Below are 27,351 nucleotides of genomic sequence, written 5' to 3'. Positions count from 1 at the left end.
TATTTACGGAGCAATCTATATATTAGAAATAAACAACGGACTTCTTCAACGAAACAGGTTTTCCTCACACAGTTGCAGGGACACCCTACGTCATCTAATAGTCAATTTTAGAAAGAACTGTGTTGCATCGCTTGCAGGGAACGTACGCTGGAACAGACTTCAGGTACCTGAATTTCAACATCCTTATTGCAGTACTGCAACCGCAACATTCCGACGAGTCCACTCTCTCTCTTATTAGAAAATAATGAGGGCTGACATTGGCAAATTACCAATACTCAATTCTCCTGAAGAGACGACGGATGCTGCAGGTCTTTTCATCGTTGATGTAATTGTGTGTAAGTTAGACTCTGATACTGCATTTGAACCCTATTTAATTTATGGTAAACCTATAGAGGTAAAAAATAGTTCAGCTATTGCTAGATTCATCAATGAAGAACGTAAAGTACTATCGCAAGATGGTGTAAAAGAAGAGACGGTCCCTCTGACATGCACAGAAGCAGCTCCACATATGTCGAAGGCGGGGAAATCGCTTGACGTATTTTATCCAAACTTAGTGCATGTTACGTACACCGCTTACACATTACAGCGAGTGGCAGAGAACAGTTGAACATAAATACCTATAAGTAAATATAGTGATATGAGCAACGAAGAAGGTTTTCTTAAAATATCCTCATCGTTCACGACGTTACAACGAGAAGTTTCGTGACATACCTCTGCCTCCGGAGCCAGTGTAACAAGGTGGGCAACATGGATTGAGACTGTGACTTTCTACAGTAAGCACCTTGAAGCTACGAAGTCAGTGATGGATAACTTTTCTTCTAATCCTGCAGTGTCTGTGCGTGAATCCCTAACATTTAGTTCAGTTTCGTATACCGCAAATCACTTCATCTGGCTCTCCGACAGTATCAAACAATCGGAGACTGAAGTATGCCTCTCCAAAAAGCTGTGGGGAAAATGAAAGACGCAGTTCGAAAGGTCAGTGTCGTACCGGTGAAGTGAAGTGGGTGGTGTAGTTTCCAGTAAACTGCTACCTGTGCTGAATAATAACACTGCAGACTCAAATCATATAATTTTGTTTCGCTTATTTAATAGTGATATTGTAGAACCCAGTGAGAATATTAATCCTAACACAATCACTCTTTACAAATATGCACCGTTGACACTTTGCGAGGCTGAGCGATCTTTCTCTATTTATAAAAATGCATTGTCAATGAGGTGACTCTGCATGACAACAGAGCATTTGGGAGAAGAACCTTATAATTGACTGTGCATTCCATTCCAGTGTGACTTAAATGCTTGCATATGAGACACTTTTACTTCAGTAATTTCTTGCAGAAGTGAACAGATTAAGAATTAACTTGTATTTTCTAGCAAATAAAATTTTTGACTTTGCATATAATTTCCAATACAGATTTATTTACATATTTCACATATTTTGATTGTATATTTATGTAATTATGTCTTAATTTGGTATTACATAAAATCTGGGCTCTATTTATAAACCTGCGATGACAAAAGTCCTGGGATAGTGATATGCACATATGCAGATGGGGATAGTATTGCGTACACGAGGTATAAAAGGATAGTGCATCGGTGGAGCTGTCATTTGTACTCAGGTGATTCATGTGAAAAGGTTTCCAATGTGATTATGGCCGTATGTCGGAAATTAAGACTCTCAACGCGGAATAGTAGTTCGAGCTAGATGCATGTGGCGTTCCATTTCAGAAATCGTTAGGAAATTAGATATCCCGAGATCCACAGTGTCAAGAGTGTGCCAAGATTAAATTTCAGGCATTACCTTTAGCAACGGACAACGCAGTGGCCGCAGCCATTCACTTAACGACATAGACCAGCGGCGTTTGCGTAGAGTTGTCAGTGCTAACAGACAAGCAGTACTACGTGAAATAACCGCGGAAACGAATGTGGGGGTGTGTGACGAACGTACCGTTAAGAGAGTGCGGCGGAATTTCGCTTTAAAGGTGTATGGCAGCGGACGACCGACGCCTGCAGCGCCTCTCTGGGTTCGTGACCACATCGTTTGGACCTTAGACGATTGGAAAACCGTGGCCTGGTCAGATGAGTTCAGATTTCAGTTAAGAGCTGATGGTAAGGTTCGAATGTGGCGCTGCCCCACGAAGTCATGGATCCATGTTGTCAACAAGGCACTGTGCAAGCTGGCAGTGGCTCCATAAAGGTGTGGGCTGTGTTCATATGTAGTGGACTGAGTCCTCTGGATGTACCGCTACATGAAGACCATTTTCAACCACTCAAGGACGTCATGTTCCCAAACGAAAATGGATTTTTTTGTGGATGTCAAGTCACCGCGCCACAATTGTCTGCGATTGTTTTGAAGGACATTCTGGATAGTTCGAGCGAATGGGTCGGCCACCCAGATCACCCGACATGAATCACATCGAACATTTATGGAATATAATAGTGAGCTCTGTTTGTTCACGAAATTCTGCACCGGCAACACTTTCGCAATTATGGATGGCTATAGACGCAGCATGGCTCAATGTTTCTGCAGGGGAAGCAACCTTTTGAGTCCAGTTGCTGCAGTGCGGCGGGTAAATGGAGATCTGACAAAATATTAGGAGGTATTCCATGACTTTTGTCGCCTCAGTTATTTAAGACATTCAGCAGTAGCAAACCAATGGAAACCGAGAATGAAAGTTTGACTGTTTCATAGTAACGGGGCTAGTTGGTAGGTTGCGTTTCTCAGACAGACGCTCTTGATGGTATCTCATTTTACGCGTCTGGTATTACATTTTAATCAAATTTACCGTTCCTTTGTTACAGTCTCGTCCCCTGCATTATTCGCCCCAATGCTCTGCCGATTACTATTTCTTGACTACTTTCCCTCTTCATGAGGTTGGATTCTGTGACTACGAACGATTGAGGCGTCTCCGTTCTTAACCTATTTGACGCTACTGTTAGTACTTTTCACTTTCGTTCATTTTTATTGGTTGTCCTTATCTTTTAGTTACATAGATTACAAGGATGCTTTACTTTCTACGTAATATCACCTGAAAACCATGATTTAACGCAGAGAAACCGGTCGTGCAAATAAAACATCAATTTTAACAGCAGCTTTTTAAGTCAGTTCTAGGTGTTTACTTTGTGCACGATGCAGATATACTGCCTGCCAAAAAAGTGAAGCAGCCACAAGATATGGTCGGATGTCAGCGTAATTTCATAAAGATACACACCATCTGCGGGAATGTAAATGATTATAGTTGCAATTCTCTGTGACAGGTAGAACGGCCACCAAGGTGCATCAGTGTTGTTCACATTTAGAATTATTACTGAACCTGCTAGGATATACAATGGGCGCGAACCGCGTGAGATATTGGGTGATCACTGTGAACGAGACGGAGACGCCACTTACTCGTGTGAGACAGCGTCACCTGACACGGTTTGAAAGGGGCCTCACTGTGAGTTTCCATTTTACTGTTTGGCTGAATCGTGTAGTATCCAGATCTGTGAGGCATCTGGATCTGACAGGGGCCTGACGTAGGACTGAATGGGAACGCGCAGGCATTCTCTTCCTCAAGGTTCCGGTTGACCACGTCTGATCACCAAAAGGGTGGGTCGCCATGCTGTACACCAAGCTCCTTGTAGCCCCTTCGAATCTGCGCCTTCTATTCGAGAACAAATAATTGACTCTCTGCAACATCCTGTGTTATCCCACACCGCTGGTCGTAGCATAGTAGCGGTCGGAAGAGGGGATTCCGTCAACACCACAACGCAGACGGCTGCTGGAGTGGTGTTGTGACAGGGAAACATGGACTGCTGATGGGTGGCGTTGAATTGCGTTGTCGATGAGTCGTCGTTCTGCAATATACCAGATGACCATCGTCGGCGAGTATGGCGGCCAGCTGGAGAGATGGGCCATTCTTGGAATGTTTAGGAGAGGCACAGCGGTATTACTTGTGGAGTGTGATGTAGGGAGGCGTATGGTATGACTCCAATTTACGGCTGGTGTTGATTGAACGAAGACTGACGGCAGAACGGTTCGCACGGACATCCTGCGTCCTCATCTGTTACCTCTAACGCAACAGTAACGCCGTGCCATTTTTCAAAAGGACAGTGATTGACCACGCATGTCGCGTGTCTCTATGAACTGACTGCGTAACGTTGAGGTACTCCCGTGACCAGCATACCCAGATCTGCCCCCACAGAACATGTGTGGAACCAACTGGGACGTCACGCCATCCCAGTGCCAGTAGTCAAGATATCAAGGACCATTTACAACAGTTGTGCACCAGCGTGACTCAGGAGAAGATACAGCGGCTTTATGACACCCTTCCCAAACCAATAAGTGCTTGCGTCCATGGCAGAGGGTGAGCAACGTCATAATAAGAGGGCTCATACTGCCAAGTTCCTTGCACATTGTACTCTGTGTTGTAATCAGAAATAAAATCACATTAGCTCTCAACTGTGATGTTTCATTTCGTTTCCTCCAGTTCGTTTGAGTTCTTCACTTTTTTTCAGAGAATATATTTTGACATCGTTGTGTTTTAATTTACAGGGTGTTACAAAAAGGTACGGCCAAACTTTTAGGAAACATTCCTCACACACAAATAAAGAAAAGATGTTATGTGGACATGTGTCCGGAAACGCTTAATTTCCATGTTAGAGCTCATTTTAGTTTCGTCAGTATGTACTGCACTTCCTCGATTCACCGCCAGTTGGCCCAATTGAAGGAAGGTAATGTTGACTTCGGTGCTTGTGTTGACATGCGACTCATTGCTCTACAGTACTAGCATCAAGCACATCAGTACGTAACATAAACAGGTTAGTGTTCATCACGAACGTGGTTTTGCAGTCAGTGCAGTGTTTACAAATGCGGAGTTGGCAGATGCCCATTTGATGTATGGATTAGCACGGGGCAATAGCCGTGGCGCGGTACGTTTGTACCGAGACAGATTTCCAGAACGAAGGTGTCCCGACAGGAAGACGTTCGAAGCAATTGATCGGCGTCTGAGGGAGCACGGGACATTCCAGCCTATGACTCGCGACTGGGGAAGACCTAGAACGACGAGTACATGTGCAATGGACGAGGAAATTCTTCGTGCAGTTGACGATAACCCTAATGTCAGCGTCAGAAAAGTTGCTGCTGTACAAGGTAACGTTGACCACGTCACTGTATGGAGAGTGCTACGGGTTGTTTCCGTACCACGTACAGCGTGTGCAGGCACTATCAGCAGCTGATTGGCCTCCACGGGTACACTTCTGTGAGTGGTTCATCCAACAATGTGTCAAATCTCATTTCAGTGCAAATGTTCTCTTTACGGATGAGGCTTCATTCCAACGTGATCAAATTGTAAATTTTCACAATCAACATGTGTGGGCTGACGAGAATCCGCACGCAATTGTGCAATCACGTAATCAACACAGATTTTCTGTGAACGTTTGGGCAGGCATTGTTGGTTGGGCCCCATGTTCTTCCACCTACGCGCAATGGAGCACGTTATCATGATTTCATACGGGATGCTCTACCTGTGCTGCTACAACATGTGCCTTTACAAGTACGACACAACATGTGGTTCATGCACGATGGAGCTCCTGCACATTTCAGTCGAAGTGTTCGTACGCTTCTCAACAACAGATTCGGTGACCGATGGATTGGTAGAGGCGGACCAATTCGATGGCCTCCACGCTCTCCTGACCTCAACCCTCTTGACTTTCATTTATGGGGGCATTTGAAAGCTCTTGTCTACGCAACCCCGGTACCAAATGTAGAGACTCTTCGTGCTCGTATTGTGGACAGCTGTGATACAATACGCCATTCTCCAGGGCTGCATCAGCGCATCAGGGATTCCATGCGACGGAGGGTGGATGCATGTATCCTCGCTAACGGACGACATTTTGAACATTTCCTGTAACAAAGTGTTTGAAGTCACACTGGTACGTTCTGTTGCTGTGTGTTTCCATTCCATGATTAATGTGATTTGAAGAGAAGTAATAAAATCAGCTCTGACATGGAAAGTAAGCGTATACGGACACATGTCCACATAACATATTTTCTTTATTTGTGTGTGAGGAATGTTTCCTAAAAGTTTGGCCGTACCTGTTTGTAACACCCTGTATATTGAAAACAGTTACGGGAGTAAGTTACCAAACATGTGTATGTGTGACGTTATATCTTCATCTAGGTTTACAACATTCGTTAAGTTTCTTTTCCATATTTATATAGCCGAATGTCACAGACCTCATGTGTCAGAGATGAGGCTCTTTATTCAACCTCTCAGAAGTTATCACCTGTGTTTTCAACCGCCTTATCGCCGCCTCTTAATGCCAAAGGCCTTTTTGCAGGAATTCTTTCAGCTTCGAAACCAGGGTATATCATTCGGTGCAAAATCTGGAATCTAATCTAATGAACTGATTCCACAAAGGCATTTTCCCTCACCATTTGCTTTGAAGACTCCCATGATTTGTAACAATGATTTGATAGACAAAGTGGTTTCAAACGTTTTGTCTCCAAACGCGAAAAATGCATCGCTGAGAGTTTTACGGACAGACTGGGAAAGTTCCTGATACTAAAATTGATTTAAGCTGGTGAAAACCATCTAATATTAAGATCCTTCAATTATATATTCTTATATTTGGTCCACAACTATAATAAGTGCATGAAACCTCTACCCAGCATTCAGAATAATGGACATCATGGAAGTCTGAGTTATATAGTATAAAGTTAGCCTCTAACTTACAAGAATCAGCTAAAGAGAAGACTAACACTACATTTTTCGTGTCAACTGTCGAAATATTAAAGTAGGAGACATCGGATTCACATTGCTTATGAGGTGTGCTTCGCAGATAATACACACTCAGAAACTATTAATATTTATTTAATTACATCAATAAATGGCTTAGACGAGCACATCATTCGTTGTTTGAAACACGTGGGTTCAAAATGGCTCTGAGCACTATGGGACATAGCATCTATGGTCATCAGTCCCCTGGAACTTAGAACTACTTAAACCTAACTAACCTAAGGACATCACAAAACACATGGGCATTAATAATTAATTTATTCTCCGTATAACCGCATTTATTCAAAAGAAATTAAACGTTTCCATTTTAGCTTATTTTATTTTACCATTTATGCGTATAACATTGCCTTACCCTGTCGTGCCGGCCGCTGTGACCGAGCGGATCTAGGCGCTTCAGTCCGGAACCGCGCTGCTGCTACGGTTGCAGGTTCGAATCCTGCTTCGGGCTTGGATGTGTGTGATGTCCTTAGGTTAGTTAGGTTTAAGTAGTTCTAAGTCTAGCGGACTGATGACCTCAGATGTTAACTCCCATAGGGCTTAGAGCCATTTGAACCATTTTTGAACCCTGTCGTGTAGACCCGTAAAACAAATGGAGTTGCTTGAGATTGATTTCGTTAAACTGATATTCCTAGAAAATTATTTTCCGGAGTATGGGGAAGTTTGGAATCCAAGAAGTTCTTGGAAATGACGCTACTCTGGTTACAGACATGATCATGTTGTTCAGTACGTACTTCCTTTCCAAGACGGTAAGTTTTCTACTGTCTTGCAAAGGCTCTTTTTCTGCATTGTTATGCTCTTGTGTAAGTTACAGCTAATGAAAGTAATTATACAAAGTTACAGTATAAACATTCTGTTTTGAAACATTTGCAAAGATCCAGTACCCGCTTACATTTAGAATGCCAAAAAATGTGTGTGCAAGCAAAGTTTCATGAGAACTATAGCAAGTTGTTTCCTAGAGTAGCTTTGAATGCCAAGGCCCCTTGTGACTTAAATAATGTAAAACAGAAGAAATGAAGTAAAAGAGAACAACCAGAACAAGGTGTTTCAGTCACGGGTGTGATTACGTCTTCTGAATAACGATAACAAGTCGCAGTATCATCATTTCCACAAAATACGTGAACTATTAATATTCTCCGAAAACAATAATGTTCACAGCTGTTCAGAGAAGAGTTAGACCAGCACCACAAATATGAGAAAGAAGACGAACGGTGGTAAACAAAAAACAAAAAGCAGCTACAATCGGCAGGTGTTTCACGGCAGTTACCTAGAACAAATGGTACGGTAAAAACTGTCATTTTCTCACTGGTTTGAAGCAGAATAAACGGTAATTTTCACATTTCCTGCTATTGTGGCCTACAAAACTGCTGCGGCAGTTTCAAACACGTGCTGTCGTTAGACCCGGAGTTCAGAATCTGCTGGGTTGCGTGGGAGCGGCTTTCGGGAAATTTAGCTGTTGATCACATAACCATGCACTGAAAGAGCTGAGTGATGAAGAGGGCCACACTCAGTTCTGTGCGCATCAGATCTGATTATATTTTTAAAGGCTTTTCCTCTAAACGTTATCTGAAGTAAGTATTAGTTTACAAATTTATATTTTGCAGTGAGTAAGGAAAGGGGCAATGACGTTGCCAAGCGAAGGAGAAGCCTGAAGGTGTTACACGACAATGCAATGTAGAATTTCCTCGTCACTGGAACAAATGACAGTCTCATACAGACATGCTTTTTATCCTGTTACAAACAGAACACCATTTCGATAACATCAACAAGAAAATTGTATTCTGCAGAGGAATTTCCTGCTGAATACGTCGTAAAACAGATCTATAATGCTGCTCAATCTCGATTAATTGAAAAGATCAGCATAGCGCGTGTCCGTGACGCCGACCTTGCAGCGTACGTCTCAGTAATGGGACAGGCCAGTGAACACATCTCAAGTAGTTGATCGCAGCCACTTCGCCGAGGCCATCTGTAGAGAGGGTACCTGGCTTTTCCAGGGACTATCATATCAAGAGACTACCGGGATACTTAATGCGGGTAAAACAAGTGCGTCAGGGGTGACCTATCACGGTCAAGGAAAAGTGGATGGCAGGAGACGTCACCTTCTGATCTGCATATTGCAACTGCTGATGGTTTGATCACAGTGAAGCAGATTACTCGCCAGTTCACTACGAGGAAAAACAAAGCAGAGATACCATTCTAAACCAATTCTCAAAAGGATCCACCGAGGAACATAAGTGTGGCTGACCACCGCCAAAGTACGGTGGTGCAGTAACACCGCTATTGAACGCCCGAAGCATCGGAAAAGGCTATCACAACTACGCTTTCGACGTGTAATCGGAAAGCAAGTGAGGGGATGAATTCCCCATGCCAACAGAGTTGCAGAGAACACCGTGATGGAGTACGCTAGACGCAGGTATTTGTCTTTGACTAAACGTGATTCCTAACATGTCTGTCATCATCTCTCACATCTGATCGATAAGGGATCAGGGAGCATATTGTAGCCTCATTTTTAAAGTGACGTTTAAAATCAAAACTGTGGATAAAGAAAGGACAATGGATTCACAAGCGTATTCTGTAAAGAATTTCCTTTTATGTGTCATTGGTAGAAATCAAAAAGGCTTTTTCTTGTAATCACAGAAAGCATTTCTACCGACAACGAAGCTTCTGGATTTCTGCTGAAACACCTAATTTATGTCACTAGTAACAAATAAAAAGTTTTATCTTCAGTTATGATATTATTACTTTTGTACCTTTCGCCTGTGTGAGCTTTCGTAGATCGAATGTAAGTTACGTTCTCTCTTTTTGCTGGTAAATAATCATGTTGTTTATTATACATAGTCGTCTTAATTATTTAAAAGATTAATCACCTTCTTCATCTCCTTATCATGAAAGTAATTTCTATTGTGTTCTAATAATTTTCCAAGGTCAAATTCGATGAGTTGGAGGCGTATTTTTCGATGATGAAACGACCGAACACCATTCATGTTCTCGTTAAACGAAGAAAGAAGCCCACTGAGATTAGTTTGCCGTTCGTTACCATTACCTTACGTAATTCACTGTGTAAGAATTTTCCTCGTTTGATCGGTTATGCATCATCGAACAATAATGTAAACCAACACACTCAATGGCTTGATACAGCATCACACTGATGGCCAATCTAAGGTAACCATTGTCAGTGCACGTGCATTCTCGTCGCAATTATTGAATTACGCGAAGTTATAAATTCCTCGCAATGTTTTGTAATGGCGCTCATTGTGAAACTTTTCTTGAAATATCTCAATACATGAGAAAGGCACGTTTCAGTGTGTACTAACCTGTTCGCATACGGTAATCCATTGAGGACCTGTGCACTGAACAAGACACTGCTGTGTATAACTGATCGTGTTCTGTGAGGTTGCCTGATCTCTGTCACAGGACACGCGAGTGCTTTGGAGAGGAACTTTAACGCCCTGGGCATTGCCCCGAAATGTACCGCGGGGTGTGGCGGCTGTTCGGTGGTCAAAGATCAACACCGTTTCCTATCCTTAAAATGCTTCCCATCACTAAAGGATCATCTCTGGTTTGCTCTGTCCTGTCATATCATTTGAACTAGGCATTTTATCTCAAAGATTTGATTTTCGTTTTTCAAAGGTAAAGTTCCGTCAACAAATCGGCAATTCCACTTCATACACCTCGTAGCCAAAAGTCTCTTCGATTTACCAGCCACGTATTTAACAACACATGTGAACTCCAGTTGCCACTGCTGCTTCGTTTAATATTCGGAAAGGCTATCCACTAAATTATAATACAATGAAGGCGTAATATCCTTTCGTTATATCTAAAGAACTTTGTATACAGAACAATGACAAAGACGAACATTGCTGAAGAATGAACTTTAGTATAATCCACAACTAATCTTTGCTCTTAATCGTAATGGCCGATCCGACACTTTATCCGAAGCACAGGTGGCTGCTTTGCCTGGCAAAGTCATACCGTGATTTAATGAGTTCTCGTTTTACACCACATAGACTGCTGTTAGGCAATGGCATAGACTGATAATCTGGAAAGATTTCGCAGTAGAACGATAAAAAATTCTTAAGAACGATCGACGTTTTTTCTATTTGCTGTTGCAGGCTGCATTTAGCTTTACAGCTAGCTTGATGATAGGGCCATGATCCAGAAAAACTTAGCTCACATTTATTTTTATTGTCATTCTGGCGATTTTTGTTCATACTGAAGTGTATAGTTGCAGTTAGCTCCTTGAATCAAAATAGCTAAAACGTAACCAACGCTTTAGTTCGTCCCAAATATGTGTGATACTTTTCAGATCGAAGCTTGGAGAGAGGCGACTAAGATTATCTACTTGATTTTCTTCTAACGATAAATTTTACGTGCTCCAGTGGAATTCACACAAGAATTGGAAGGTATGGAAATTAACAAATAAGATATAGTGGAATTCATTGACTGTTCCGTCGGTTCTTGGCAGAATTTTATAATTATGAATGAAAACACATACTGCACTGGTGTAATATTTTACAATATTTATTATTTATTTTACAAAACGATTTTCGGCTGTTACGCCATCATCAAGTACAGAGATAAATATGTATGGTAGTGAAATTCTTGCAGTATCAAAGATTTTGAAGTAGTGAATCCACAGATTATCTCTGTTTCCAAAGATGACAATTGTTAATGTTTGAGTTAGCACTAAAACGAGAGGAGTAATTTCAGTGAAAATGCGATGTAAGATTATTGAACTTAAATAAAAGATGTGGCACATTAACTAAGGAACTACATAACAAGTTACAACAGTTGTTCTGAGAAGAAAATAAATCCATACAAATTATAAAAATGTATGTACGTATGTATGTTTGTATGTGCGTATGTCCCACATCTGCTTCTAAACCACAGGACCGACTTCAACCAAACTTGGTACACATACCCCTTACTGTCAGGCAACAATCGCTCTGGGGGTAAGAACCACCTAACTACCATAGTTCAGGGGGCATGACGTCATAAGCATTGAGATGCTTGAAAAACTGGCGCATCATGCTAGACTTTTAACTTTATTACTTCTCTGATACTATCTCGGTTCGCAATATATTTCGCAGACAGTAAAGATACATGCCGCTGAATATACCACATATCATTGTACGACACATAACTCAAGAGATGTCTACATCTACATACATCAGTGTGTGACGCACGATACGCTGTACCACTACTAGTCATTTCATTTCCTGTTCCACCCGCAAACAAAGCGAGGGAAAAGCAACTGTATATATGCCTCCGTACTAGTCCTAATTGCTCGTATCTTATCTTTGAGGTCCTTACGATGAATGTATGTTGGTAGCAGTAGAATCGTTCTACAGTCAGCTTCAAATGTGGATTCTCTAAATTTTCTCAATAGAGTTCCTTGAAAAGAACGTCACCTTCCCTCTAGCGAATCCCATTTGAGTTCCCGAAGCATCACTGAAACCCTTGCGAGTTTTTCGAAACTATGAGTAACAAGTATAGCAGTCCGCCTTTGAATTGCTTCGACTCCTTCCTTTAATCCGATCTGGTACGAATCGCAAACGAGCAGTACTCAAGAAAAGATCACACTAGTGTTCTATACGTGGTCTCCTTTACAGATGAATCATACTTTTCCAGAATTCTCCCAACAAATTCTAGTCGACCATTCACCTTCCCTACTACCATCCGCACGTGCTCGTTCATTTCATATCGTTTTGCAAAGTTACACCCAGATGTTCAAAGGACGTGACTGTGTCAAGCAAGACACTATTAATGCTGCATCCGAACGTTATGGGTTTGTTTCTCCTACTCATTCGCATAAACTTAAATTTTTCTACTTTTAGAGCTAGATGCCACTTATCACACCAATTATAAATTTTGCCTAAGTCATAAACAATGAGATGTGCGAAAAAATACCGCATCATGCATGAAGTTTTAATACTTTTATTCTTTGTTAGTAAGACACTCTACAGTCAACTTACGGAAATCCCTTACACCTGTCAGCGCTATTGCCAGCTTTCAACTGCGTCTCGCAGACGGCTGTAGGCGAAAACAGTAGCTGTCTGTAGAGCTATGAAGACGTGTTGTCATAGAAACGTTTAAAAAATCGTGTTGTAGGCATGCGAAGCACCTGTACTTATATATTTGTACATTATGCATCTTTCTTTGTACGGCTGTTTCATTATTTCAAAGATGTTCACATGAATACGTAGAAAAGGATTTTTTTTCAATATGACACAGCAAACATCGTTCATTTTTTGTTTTTGTTTCTAATAGAAAGTTTGCTAAATGAACACCCAGGCAATGCCGCGGCTTGTCAGCTAGACGAGCAATAAACTTTGACTACATTTTCCGAATAAGTGGCTGAACAAAATAATCTTGGCTTTGAGAGCCGTACATTACAAACAGATGAGATATAATAATGAAGTAAAGCAGGTAAATGAAGCAAATGTGGTCTTCAAAGCAAAAATTTTTAACAGGACAAGTGAAATTGTAGTAATTGAAATAAAGGAAAAATGGTTCATGTGGTTAGGTGGGGTAATTTACAACATTGCCTGGATGAAATTATGAGCAGCATGTGCAGTTACTAGTGGCGAGTAATGAAACTGTTTCTCGTTATTCAGTACTAAGCTTGGGCAAATGGACATATGCTTCTTAAGTTCCATTTTTTTTCAAGGTAGTTCATCTTCCTCGATTTATGGATGTGATGAAAGAGTTCGTTTTCCCATGTAACTATGGACTTCTTAAAGCACGAGGTCTACAAAAGTAGAGTATCCTTTCCTAAGTTTCTAACTTCTATGGTGTTCCTTCAAGAGGGTGCATAATGCCGTGTCAGACTGACCTACGTGGATTTTGCTACATTTACTAGCGACTTTGTATATTCCACTGTTTTCCAAAGCTGACGTGCTGTCTTTACCATTGTTCAAAAGTGTCCAACAGTGTTGTGCACGTAAAGTGAGGTTTTAAAGTTCCTAGATTTCAAAAATACGGCTACATTCAGAGAGACTTCTCCTAACTAGGGATTTGTGTACCATTTACTGCATCCTTGAGGTGGTGTGTCAGCAACAGGGTAAAGAAGAGAGCACACCTTAAGTTTCTGCTTTCAGTGCGTTATGGAGTCCACCAACGCAGGAGTGTAGCCATTGTTTAATGCTATTAGTTTGATTGCATTTAATTCAGTTTGGAAGTTATCACCACTCATATGACACTAGTATAGTGCGTGTTTTCATTCCCAAGACATTGTCATTAACTATGTGCCAATGTGCTGATGCCCGACATTTACTGTCCTCAGCTTAAAAAACTTCGTTTGTGGATACTTGCATTACCATGTTGCTGTAGAAAGAGCCAGATTCCGAACTGTGACCCCAGTGTGGGAAGTTTGCGGTTGACTACAGTATACTCAGAAGCCTCTGCTTTCCTTTCGTGTTTGAATATACATGTTTCCCTGTAGAAATAAGGAAAGAGGCCAAGATGGTCAAACTATCTATACCGAATTTTCTTGTCACTGAACTAAGCTCAAGAGAATACCGCCCACAAAGCAGCCCCGAAATTCGCAGGCTCCCAGCAGTGTAGCTAATGAGTCCTTTTATCACCTTTAGTTAGCTTTTTACCATTCTGTTCATATACCATATGCATTATTTGCAAGGTAAATAAATTCCAAAAAGTAAATTTTATGGCCTCTGCGCCCTCTAACCGATGTGTGGTTGCCTCATATTAAAGGAAGCTTGCAGGCATGCGTAGCTCAAAAAATGGCTTCAAGTACTATGGGACTTAACATCTGAGGCCATCAGTCCCCTAGACTTACAACTGCTTAAACCTAACTAACCTAAGGACATCACACACATCCATGCCCGAGGCAAGATTCGAACCTGCGACCGTAGCAGCAGTGCGGTTCCGGACTAAAGCGCCTAGAACCGCACGGCCACAGCGGCCGGCGGCATGCGCAGAAGTTTTAGTGATGAAGTATATGCATTGACTGCTTATACCGTTTTAACCTATCTGAGTTTTAATTCTTTTACATTTCCTACATAGCGCACGAAGCAGGCAGAAGGGAATACATATTTTTAAAAACACACACACACACACACACACACACAGTAGCAGCGCATGGAAAAAAAGACATATCGTGAAATAAGCACAAGAACGTATATACGAATTCAGATGGCAAGTCAGTCATAAGAAAAGAAAGGCCGCGCGGTTAGAGGCGCCATGTCGCTAATCGTGCGGCCCCTCACGCCGGAGGTTCGAGTCCTCCCTCGGGCATGGATGTGTGTTTTGTCTTTAGCGTTAATTTAGTTTAAGCAGTGTGCAAGTCTAGGGACCGATGACCTAGGAAGTCACAAACATTTGACATTCGAATTTTGAAAGAAAGAAAGCCTGAAAGGTGAAAGGAGTATATATAGGGTCTAAAGAAGAGAAACACAAAGACGAGAGCATAGAAAGAGAAGAGGAAGTAAATGAAGATGAGATTGGAGATATGATAGTGAGAGAAGAATTTGACACAGCTCTGAAAGACCTGGCTTAAACGACATTTCTTTATGATTACTGAGACCCTTGGAAGAACCACTCACGACATAACTATTCCACCTAGTCTACCAGGCAGTTACAGAGACCAAGACTTGAAAACAGTAAGCAGGTTCAAATGAATGTAAGTTGCAGTAGCTATGCGGGGGCCGGCTTTCACAGGAAACCCTAGTATAGATGCTGCATGTACCCTTTCTCCGCACTGAAAACAACAACAACAAATAGTGTGTATTTATGATTTTCACGAGTAGAGCTTTCCTTTTCTGTCTATCTTGGATTTGAAGGTGGAGTTTAACTATTGAAACTAGTCATCAGACATGTATGTCACGCTCAAGACTAATAAAATTTATACAAAACTCCTTGTGTTCGAGGGTGTGTCGCCAACAGAAGTTCATCCAAAGTTTGTGAGAGTTGATAAGACATCGGTTCTTTTTCATTCAAGAGTTACAGCAAGAATTGCCGTATTCAATTGTTACCACACTTCTGTTCAATCTGATTCGCATTAAACGTCGAAAAAGTGCAAAATTTGATATTGTGTGATCAGTGATTAAACTAACGTGAAGCGGCATACTTCTTATATGTATCACAAGAAATCTCTGACTCAGTATTTTACCATTTCAAGTAACATACAACTGATTCTGGAAGTTGCTTTACTACTGTGAATATCGAGTAATATGGTTAAGAGAGAGGATTCGAAGAAACTGGTAAATATGAGGAGGCAGCAACAGCTGCCGAAGACATCCGGCATGAGAAGTAACCCTCATTCAGCCAACAACCTTGTCAAAGAAGACGGAGGAGTGGACAGAGGCTTTTCCCTTGCAATGAGGAACTGCCCCTAAAGGCGGAAGAATCAGCAATGGTCAACGGCATGAGGATGCAGAAGACAATGGAAGCCACTGCATTAAAGACACGTAATGTGTATGCACAGGACATGTCGCCTGTAGCTGAAAAAGTGTCGCGATGGCATCTCTATTGGCAAAAGATTCCCGAGTAATCCCCCATTCGGATCTCCGGGACTGACCATGAGAAAAAGACAGAATAACTGACGAAAGAACAGCGTTCTAGGAGTCGGGGCATCGAATGTAAAAATTTTGAACGTGGTATGGAAACTAGAAAATCTGAAAGGGGAAATGCTAAGGTTCAATTTAGATATAGTGGTGTCACTGAAGTGAAATGGAAAGAAGACAACGATTTTTGGTCAGATGAGTATAGGGTAATAGCAGCAGCAGAAGAAGATGGTGACAAAGAAGTAGGGTTCTTTATGAATAGGAAGGAAGGGCAGACAGTGAGTTTCTGTGAACAAATCAGTGATCGGGTTGTTATCATCAGAATCGATAGCAAACGAACACAAACAACGATAGTTCAGGTATACCTGCTAACGTTGCAAGTCGAAGATGAAAAGTTGCAGGTATAAGAGGACATTGAACGGGTAGTTCAGTACGTAAATGGAGACGAAAATCAAATAGCCATCGGGGATTGGAACGCGGTTATGGCGGAGGGAATGGAAGAAAGCGTTACGGGAGAATATGAGCTTGGTCGCATTAAGGGGGGAGGATAATGGCCGCGCGGGGTGGCCGCGAACTTAGAGGCGCCATGCCACGGATTGCGCGGCCCCTCCCGCCGGAAGTTCGAGTCCTCCCTCGGGCATGGTTGTGTGTGTTGTTCTTAGCGTAAGTTAGTTTAAGTAGAGTGTAAGTCTATGGACCGATGACCTCAGCAGTTTGGTCCCTTACGAATTCACTCACATTTGAACACGCAATAAATTTCAGATGGTAATACAACAGGAGCGACTATACTTGGGAAAGACCAGGAGATACAAGGAGATTTCAGTTGATTGTGTTATGCTCAGGCAGAGATTTCGAAATCAGATATTACATCATAAGGTTCATCCAGGGGCAGATATAGACACAAAACAGTTTTTTGGTAATCATGAAGAGCAGGCTTAAATTAAAGAGAGTAGTCAGGTAGGATCAGCGCACAAAGAAGTGGAATACGGAATTACTAACGAATGAAGAGATACACTTGAAATTCTTTCAGGCTATAGGTACTGCGGTGATAAATAGGTCAGCAGACCCTTCAGTTGAAGAGGAGTTGACATCTCTGAAAAGGACTATCACAGAAGTGGGAAAGAAAAACATAAGTCCAAAGACGGTAACTGCGAAGAAACCATGGGAAACAGAAGAAATACTTTAGGAGATCGATGAAAGAAGGAAGCACAAAAATGTTCAGGAAAATTCAGGAATACAGAAATACAAGCCACGTAGGAATGAAATTAATAGGAAGTGCAGGGAAGTTAAGGCGAAAAGTCTTCATGACAATCGTAAAGAATTCGAAAAAGAAATGATTGTCGGAAGGACTGACTGAGCATATAGACAAACCAAAACAACCTTTGGAGAAATTGAAAGCAAGGGTGGTAACATGACTTTTCTGATGACGTGACAGAAGAAGAAAAAGGATTCGACAGGGAAGAGATAGGACATCCAGAATTATAATCAGAATTTAAAAGAGCTTTGGAAGGCTTGAGATCGAATAAGGCAGAAAGGATAGATAACATTCCAACAGAATTTCAAAATCATTGGGAGAGTAGGTAATAAAACGAATATTCACGTTGGCGTGTGGAATGTATGAGCTTAGCGACATCCATCAGACCTCCGGATGAGCATCATCCACACAATTCCGAAGACTGAAAGAACCAGCAAGTGCCAAAATTATCGCACAATCAACAGCTCATGCATCCACTTTGCTGACAAGAATAATATACAGCAGAATAGGAAAGAAAATTGAAGACGTATTAGACGATAATCAGTTTAGCTTTAGAGGAAGAAAAGATTTTGCCTTAGGGAAGGAAAAGACACCAGAGAGGCAGTTCTGACGTTTCGGCTGATAATAATGAAGAAAAATCGAAACACATTCGTAGGATTTGTTGACGTGGAAAAAGCGTTCGTCAACGTAAAATGGTGTAAGATATTCGAAATTCTGAGGAAGATAGGTGGGAAGCTATAAAGAAAGACGGGTACCATACGCTACGCACAAGAGCCAAGAGGGAACAACAAGAATGGAAGATCAAGAACGAAGTGCTCGGATTAAAAACAATGTTAGAAAGGGATATAGTCTTTCGCCCCTGCTCTTCAGAGTGTACATCGAAGAAACAATGACGCAAATAAAAGAATGTTTCAAGAGTGGCATTAATATTAGAGGTGAAAGGATATCAGTGATAAGATTCGCTGATGACATTGCTGCTCTCAGAGAAAATGAGACGAATTATAGGATATACTGAATGGAATGAACAGTCTAAAGAGTACGAAATATGGATTCAGAGTACATCAACGACAGACGAAAATGATGGAAATTAGCAAAAATGAGAACAGCGAAAAACTTAAAATGAGGATTGCTGATCACAATTAGATGACTGTGAGTAATTCTGCTATCTAGGAAGCAAAACCCCATGACGGACTGAGCACGGAGGACATAAAAAGCAGACTAGCAGTTGCAAAAATGGCATACCTCGCCAAGAGAAGTCTACTAGTACCAACGTAGTCCTTAATTTGAGGACGAAATTTCTCAATGTGTACGTCTGGAGCACAGCATCCTATGGTAGTGACACATGTACTGTGGGAAAACTGGAACGGAAGAGAATCGAGGTATTTCAGATGTGGTGTAATAGAAAAATATTGAAAATTAGTGTACTGGTAATGTAAGGATTGAGGAAGTTCTTTGGAGAATCGGTGCGGAAAGGAATATATGGAAAACAGTGACAAGAAGAATGGACAGGATGGTAGAATATCTGTTAAGACCTCACGGAATAACTTCGATCGTACTGCGGTACTAGAAGGGGCTAGAGAGGGTAAAAACTGTAGAGGCAGACAGAGATTAGAATACATCCAGAAACTGAGAACGGGGCTGCAAGTGCTACTCTGAAATGAAGATTTTGTGTTTGTGCACGAAAATGAAGATGTTATGGCTGTGTACGAAAATTAATTAATTATATAAATCTAGTTTGATGCTAACTGTACATTGCATTGTACTGTTGATGGCACGGTCTCTTGGTTTTTGTTTTACTTGACACCACAGTAGGAACGTTGCCATAGAAGCTGATGTAAATGATTTTATGATATCTGATGATGATGATTAGATTATCTAAATTGGCATTTTTAAGCTTTTTTTTCTTTAGTAGCTTTTGACGGTTCTGACTTTTTGAAATATCTATGCCTTTTGGGCTGCACCTGCACAAAATACACTGCTTTTGTTTACTGGCAAACAGCGATTCGCCGGCCGGGCTGGCCGAGCGGTTCTAGGCGCTACAGTCTGGAACCGCGCGACCGCTACGGTCGCAGGTTCGAATCTTGCCTCGGGCATGGATGTGTGTGATGTCCTTAGGTTAGTTAGGTTTAAGTGGTTCTAAGTTCTAGGGGACTGATGACCTTAGAAGTTAAGTCCCATAGTGCTCAGAACCATTTTTGAACAGCGATTAGTTCTGATACCGCAATCCGTATTTAGATAACGCGCGGTTTTCCTAAATCGCTTAAGGCAACTGCAACGACGTGGTGTTCATTCCGGCCCCCTCCCCCACCCCCCTCCGCCATCCTTCCACCAGTTGGAATATGTGCTCCGTCTCTTTCTTCATCCCCAACTTCCTGCCTACTCTACTGCTGCAGATGAATCGTGGATGGACCACGCCACATTACAAACAAAACATCATATAAAACAGTGAGTAGCAGCCGGTAGCTCCTTACTAAAGGAGGCAAAGCTTTTTGTACATGCTAGACAATCAGATTGTCGTGCATTTTTAGAACGCAAAAAGAGATTATTGCTGTCGTCTTCTTCTCATGTAGTAAAACAATTACTGGCGGATAGAGGGCGGGGCCGTCTGGGCCAACTGGATGAAAGGATACGTGAGAAGCGGTCTGCAAAAATAATTACTTTTATCCTGAAAACCCTGTAAAGGTGTTTTGGCAGTGGGATAGCTGAGAGGTTGGGAAGTCCAACAGATCTGACACCCGCTGATATCCAACGATTCCCACAAATAACGATAGCTGTGTCTAAAATCCAACGGGGAGGTTAGGGCAATACCGACGAATATTTTGCAATTATTCCAGAGTCGCTGTTCCGAGTTGAATATGCTTTCTGTAAAACGTAGGAAAACTTGCATTGAACTAAAAGTGAAACCATTTTTTTGTGTACAAAAAGAACTCTTTCATTGACAGGGGCGAATTTTCCATATAGTACTCTTATGCGAAGGGGAAAAAATTAGTAATAATAATCTTTAGTATGATAAGCCTGTTGTCATACAGGCAACGAAAAAGTACTTTGATTCATATGCTCGGGAAAGATCTACATCTACATGGTTACCCAATGACTCACAATTAAGTGCCTGGCAGAGTGTTCATAGCACCACCTTCAAGCTACTTCTCTACCGTTCCACTTCCGAACGGCGCGCGGGAAAAAACGAACGCTTAAATATTTCCATGCGATCTCTGATTTCTGTTATTTATTGCGAAGATCATTTCTATCTGTGAAGATGAGCGTCAACGAAACATTTTCACAAGCTGAGGAGAATGCTGGTGATTGAAATTTCCTACCACAGCGAGAAGAAACCTTATTTTTAACGACTGCCACCTCAGTTCGTGTGTCACATCCGTAACACTCTCTCCCCTTTTTTGTGGGTGGCGGGGGCTCATAAGTCTTCTGATTGGTTTTGTGCCGCCCGCCGCGAATTCCTCTCCTGAACCAACCTCTTCATCTCAGAGTAGCACTTGCAACCTACATCCTCAATTATGTAGTGGATGTATTCCAACCTCTGTTTTCCTCTATAGTTTTTACCCTCTACAGCTACCTCTAGTATCATGGATGTTATTCCGTGACGTCTTTAACAGATGTCCTACCATCCTGTACCTTCTTCTTGTCAGTGTTATCCATATATTCCTTTACTCGCCCAATCTCCGCAGAACCACCTCATTCCTTACCTCATGGGTCTACCTTATTCTCAGCACTCTTCTGTAGTACCACATCTCAAATGCTTCGATTCTCTTCCGTGCCGGTTTTCTCACAGTACATGCTTCACTGCCACACAATTCTGTGCTCCAAACGTACATTCCCAGAAATTTCTTCCTCAAACTAACGCCTATGTTTGATACGCGCAGACTTTTCTTGGTCAGGAATTCCGTTCTTGCCAGTGCTGGTCTTCTTTTTACATCCTCCGTGCTCCGTCCGTCATGGGTTATTTTGCTCCCTAGGTAGCAGAATTCCTCACATTCATCAACTTCGTGATCATCGATCCTGGTGTTAAGTTTCTCGCTGTTCTCACTTCTGCTACTTCTCATTACTTTCGTCTTTCTTCGATTTACTTTCAATCCATATTCTGTACGAATTAGGCTGTTCAATTCATTCAGCGTATCCTGTAATTCTTCTTCATTTTCACTGAAGATGACAATGTCATCAGTGAATCTTATCATTGATATCCTTTCACCTTAAATTTTAATTCCGCTCTTGAATTTTTCTTTTATTTCCGTCGGTGCTTCTTCGGTGTATAACCTGAACATTAGGCACGTACGATTTCATCCGTCTCTTATATTGTTTAATCCGACTACTTCGAACTTGGTCTTCCACTCTTTTTATTCTCTTTTGGTTGTTACACATATTCTATATTACTCGTCTTTCCCTGTGGCTTACCCCTATTTCTCTCTGTATTTCGAACATCTTGGACCATTTTACATCGTCGAGCCCTTTTTCCAGGCCGACAAATCCTAAGAATGTGTGTTCATTTTCCTCTGTCTTGCTTCTATTATCAACCGCAACGTCAGAATTGCCTCTCTGGTGCCTTTCACTTTCCTAAACCCAAACTGATCGTCATCTAATACATCTTCAGCTTTCTTTTCCATTCTTATGTATATTTCTCTTGTCAGCACATGAGCTGTTAAGCTGAATGTGCCATAATTCTCGCACTTGTCAGCTCTTGTATTCTTCAGAGTTTTGTGAATGACGTTTTTTCTGAAAGTCAGATGACATATCGCAGTCTCATACAGTCTACCCACCAACTTGAATAATCGTTTTATAGTCACTTCCCCCAATGATTTCAGAAATTCTAATGGAATGTTATCTATCCCTTCTGCCTTAATCGATCTTGTCTTCCAAAGCTCTTCAAAATCTAACTCTAATATTAGATTCACTATCTCTTCTATATCGACTCCTATTTATACTTCTATCACGTTATCAGACAATCTTCGCCCTCATAGAGGCCTTCAATGCACTCATTCCACGTTTCCGCTCTCTCCTCTGCATTTAAAAGTGTAATTTCTCAGTGCACTCTTAATGTTACCACCCTTTCTTTTAATTTCACCGAAAATTGTTTTGACTTTTCTAGATGCTGAGTCAGTCCTTCAACAATCATTTCGTTTTCGATTTCTTCATATTTTTATGCAGCTATTTCCCCTACGCTTCCTTGGACTTCCTATTTATGTCATTCGAGAGTGACTTGAACTTTTGTATTTCTGAATTCCCCTAAACATTTTTGTACTTGGTTCTTTCGTCGATCAACTGAAGTATTTCTTGTTTGTTTCTTGTTACCAATGGTTTATTCGCAATTACTTTCTTTTTACCTATGTATTTCTTTTCAACTTCTGTGATTGACCTTTTCAGAGATATTCGTTCCTCTTCAACTGAACTGCCTACTGAGCGATTTATTATCGCACTGTCTATAACACCACGGAACTTCAAATGTGTCTCTTGATTTCTTAGTACTTCGGTGTCCCACTTCATTGAGCATTGATTCTTCCTGAGTACTCTCTTAAAGTTCAACCTATTCTTCATCTTCATTAAATTATCTGAGTCTATATCTGCTCCAGAGTACGTCTTAGGATCCAGTAACCGATTTCGGATACTCTTCATGACCAGGATGCAATCTTCCCGTAAATTCCGGCGTTTACGAAGTATGCCTCCTCCTGCTCTTATTATTCTTAAACAGAGTATTCGCTATTACTTGCTGAAATTTATTGCACAACTCCGTTAGTCTTTCTCCTGTTTCACTCCTAGTACGAAGCCCAATTCTCGCCATAACTGTTACATTATCATCTCCCTTTACGTACTGAATTACCCGTTCAGTACCCTCACACACTTTCTTTATCTCTTCGTCTTCGGCTTGTGACGTCGGCAGGTATACCCGAAGTATCGTTGTCGGTGTTGGTTTGCTGACGATTCAGATAAGAACAACCCTGTCACTGAATTGTTCACAGTAGCTCACTCTTTGTCCTTCCTTCCTATTCGTAATGAACCCTACTCCAATTATATCTTTTTCTGCTGCTGTTGACACTACCCCGTACTCGTCTGACCAGAGATCCTTGCCTTACCTCCATTTCACTTCACTGACCACAACTGTATCTAGATTGAGCCCTAGCATTTCTCTTTTAAGATTCTGTAGATTCCCTATCACGTTCAAGCTTCTGACATTCCATGCCACGACTCGTAGAACGTTATCCTTTCGTTAATTATTCAATCTTTTTCTCAGGGTAAATTTCCCCTTGGCAGTCCCCTCCCGGAGATCCGAATGGGGACTATTCCTGAATCTTTTGCCAATGGAGAGATCATCATGACACTTCTTCAATTACAGTCCACATGCCCTGCGGATACACGTTACGTGTCTTTAATGCAGTGGTTTTCATTGCCTTCTGCATCCTCATGCCGTTGATCACTGCTGATTCTTCCACCTTTAGGGGCAGTTCCCACCTTACGGGCAAGAGGGTGCCCTGTTCCTATGACTACTCCTCCGCCCTCTCTGACAAGCCTGTTGGCAGAATGAGGGTGATTTCTTATGCCAGAAGTCTTCGGCCGCCATTCCTGATAATTTCACTCAAAATAATACAAAACGAACTATCCACTTTTGAACTTTTCGATGTCCTTCGTCGAGCCTATCTGATGCGGATCCCACACTCCACAGCAATACTCCAGAAGAGGACAGACAAGCGTAGTGTAAGCAGTCTCTTTAGTAGACCTGTTACGTTTTCTGAGTATTAGGGGAATAAATAGCAGCCTTTGGATTTCTGCTTTCCCCACAACATTATCTGTGTGATCGTTTCAATTTAAGTTATTCGCAACTGTAATCCCCAATTATTTAGTTTAAAACCTTTAGATTTGCGTGATTCATTTTAACAGTCATGTGGAAGGTTTCACACTTTTCATTAATCAGAGACAGTTGTCACTTTTTGCACCATACAGATGTCTAAATCATTTTGAAATTCATTTTGATCTTCTGATGACTTTGCAAGACGGTGAATGACGGCATCATCTGCAAACAATCTAACAGTACCGGTACTGCTCAGATTGTCTCGTAAATCGTTTATCTACATCCGGAATAGCAGAGAGTCTGTGACGCTTTCTCGGGGAACGCCAGATATTACTTCCGTCTTACTCGATGACTTTCTGTCAGTTACTGTGACGTTTCTGACAGGAAATCAAGAAACCAGTCACACGATTGAGACGGCACTCCATAAGCACGTAATTTAACTAGAAGTCTTTTGTGAGGAACGGTGTCACAAGCCTTTTGGAAATCTAAAAATATGGAGTGAACTTGACATCCCCTGTCGATAGCACTCATTACTTCGTGAGGATAAAAAGCTGGTCGCACTTCACAAGAATGTTATTTTCTGAACCTTTGTTGGCTATTTGACAATAAATCGTTTCCTTCGATTTAATTCATAATGTTCGAGCACAATATATGGCCCACAATCGCTATTTGTGACTCTGCTTTAATGTAAATTGTAAAACTATTATCGATATTACCTGTAATGGCCTTATCTAACTTCTTTGTCTGTGTTTACTTTTTTATACTTCTGTATATCCATACTCTTTGATGTAACGTCCATGATAATGTTTTATTCATTATTTATGATAATTACTGTAATTGTAATTAATCTGTGGATGTAATTTCAAAATTAGTGTAGTGTAAGAGGAAGAAAATGTTAAAACTTTACTTGTAATACTGGTTCGTGCCTAATGAAAGTAGGTTTCTAATAATGTAAAATTTGGAGGCAAGTCCTTCCGCAACGGGTCTGGGAGGGAACAGGAAAGGTGGATCTGGCGGTCGAACTGTAAGACTCCTGTGTGGCACGAGTCGGTCGGTTAGCTCTGTACTTCAAAAATCCGACGTAATAAGAGAATTTTAAGAGATAATTACACAGCAAGAGCCATGGATATTTTTGTCGCCTTTTTTGAATAGCCCAGGAGATCGACATTGCCACCACCTTCGTCTCAAATTACCAGTTGAGTAATGTATGGTTGCATGGACCAGTTATGCAGTTTCTTTTTCGATAATAAGTTTGTGTTCTGTAAGCTTTGTGTTGAGCATTAGCATTTTACCCTTAGTCGTTTACCTAGACAGGAACCTATCCCAAATGCTACGTTATTTCCTAGAATCCTATTTTATTAAGCTGAAAAATCATTTTAGTAAATTTCCTTAACAAACTTTGTGGAGTTGTAAAGTACACCATTATTTGGCGAGCATAAGCGTTGAAATATCCCACATAGTTTTCACAAAAAGGTAGTTAAAGTTCCATCAAAGTACAATTACCAATAGAAGATTTAAAGTATTCAAAGATTTTTCTGATCGAAGAAATAACGTTTATAATTTCATGTGTTATGTAGTTAAGTAATTCCCATACTGTGTTTTGACTAAAGTGTTCAGCCTTGATCTGAGTCTACAGACAGATTATTTTCTGGGTCTCCATGCTAATAGTTAAGTCAGATGTAAATGTCATATTACAATAACAGCAATCAAGAATAAGCAACTGGCTACACCTACTCAGACTATACTAGATCAGGTACAACATGTTCCCTTTGAGCTAAATAGTGTAATGAAGTGAATGTTCCTTGAGAATACAAATAATGGTCAGTACAAAAGATACAATTACTTCTTAACTATTTTAATGGTACTAATTTCCTATAATTACACTGACGAAAGAACCCTTGTCTAAGCTAATAGTGCTCCACCATTAGTAATCATTTACCTATAATGATAATTGGCTTCCTACTGTAATGTACAGGTAGTAAGTGATATTGAGAGCCAGTTGTTGCCTGAACTTATCAGTACTCCTATGTAATTCATGTCAAACCACTTGTAGATTACTTGCTAAACTCAGCCACTGCCATGTATCTTCTCAGCAAAACAGGATTTCTGTATCAAGTAAAGTCAATCCCTGTGGTTAATTTTCTTTATGAACCGACATAGTACTTGATACAAATTTGCCTGATTGGGCTGTTGACCGTTTCCTGTAATGTAATGAGTTTAGCTGATTACTAATAGAACCTTGCTTCGATTTCTGTTTGTTCTGCTGTTGCTTCCTTTCAATAGAAATCTTTAGAGATCCAAAGATAGTCTGTTATCTTAATCCTTCTATGCACCATCACAAATTAAAAAAGAGTAACATCATCGGTGTGTTGCTAATTTAATAGCAGCCGGTAGTGTTATAAACTGTTATGAGCACCATCACCACTGCTGCCCCGCGTTGAAGTTATCGATTGCTTCTTGCCACTGATGTACTTTGGTTTTATGCCAGATTCCGTTGTAGAAACTACTAAAATCATGTCGCATTGAAGTTCATGCTAAATTTCGAGCTTCTGTAAAACTAGTATAAGAAATCTAACCGAGATGGAATGTGAAGAATGCAGGCAGACAAGGAATTTTGTTCTTTTCCGAACGCCTTTTGTTGCACACCGGCCACCGTGGCAATTGTTCGGTTAGCCGCGGTGCTTCGTGTGCAGACTTGCAGTTTGCATTGTCCCTGACTACCGGCGGCCACGAAGTCATTGCGGTTCAAGTAGGAAAAAAGTTCGTGAACGGATACTGTGAATTACGCAGTTCAAATTCCGACGTGTACCAACACTTTCCTTCTTCACAGCAACTAGAGGCATTCGTCCCCTATCGCACTTTTAGGAGAGCTGATTACCAATTTACGACGTAAGTCTTGTGTAGTGCGCGAAACTTTTCGGTGCACTGAGAACTGAGTGATGTAGTTGATTTTTTTGTATTTTTAAGTAATGCCTATTATATATTGGTTCAAAGTAGTAAATTCTG

Source organism: Schistocerca piceifrons, chromosome 3 (genome assembly GCF_021461385.2).
Source record: "Schistocerca piceifrons isolate TAMUIC-IGC-003096 chromosome 3, iqSchPice1.1, whole genome shotgun sequence".
In the NCBI taxonomy this organism is placed as follows: domain Eukaryota; kingdom Metazoa; phylum Arthropoda; class Insecta; order Orthoptera; family Acrididae; genus Schistocerca; species Schistocerca piceifrons.
The sequence above is the reverse complement of the archived record's forward strand: the minus strand, read 5'-3'. Positions refer to the sequence as shown.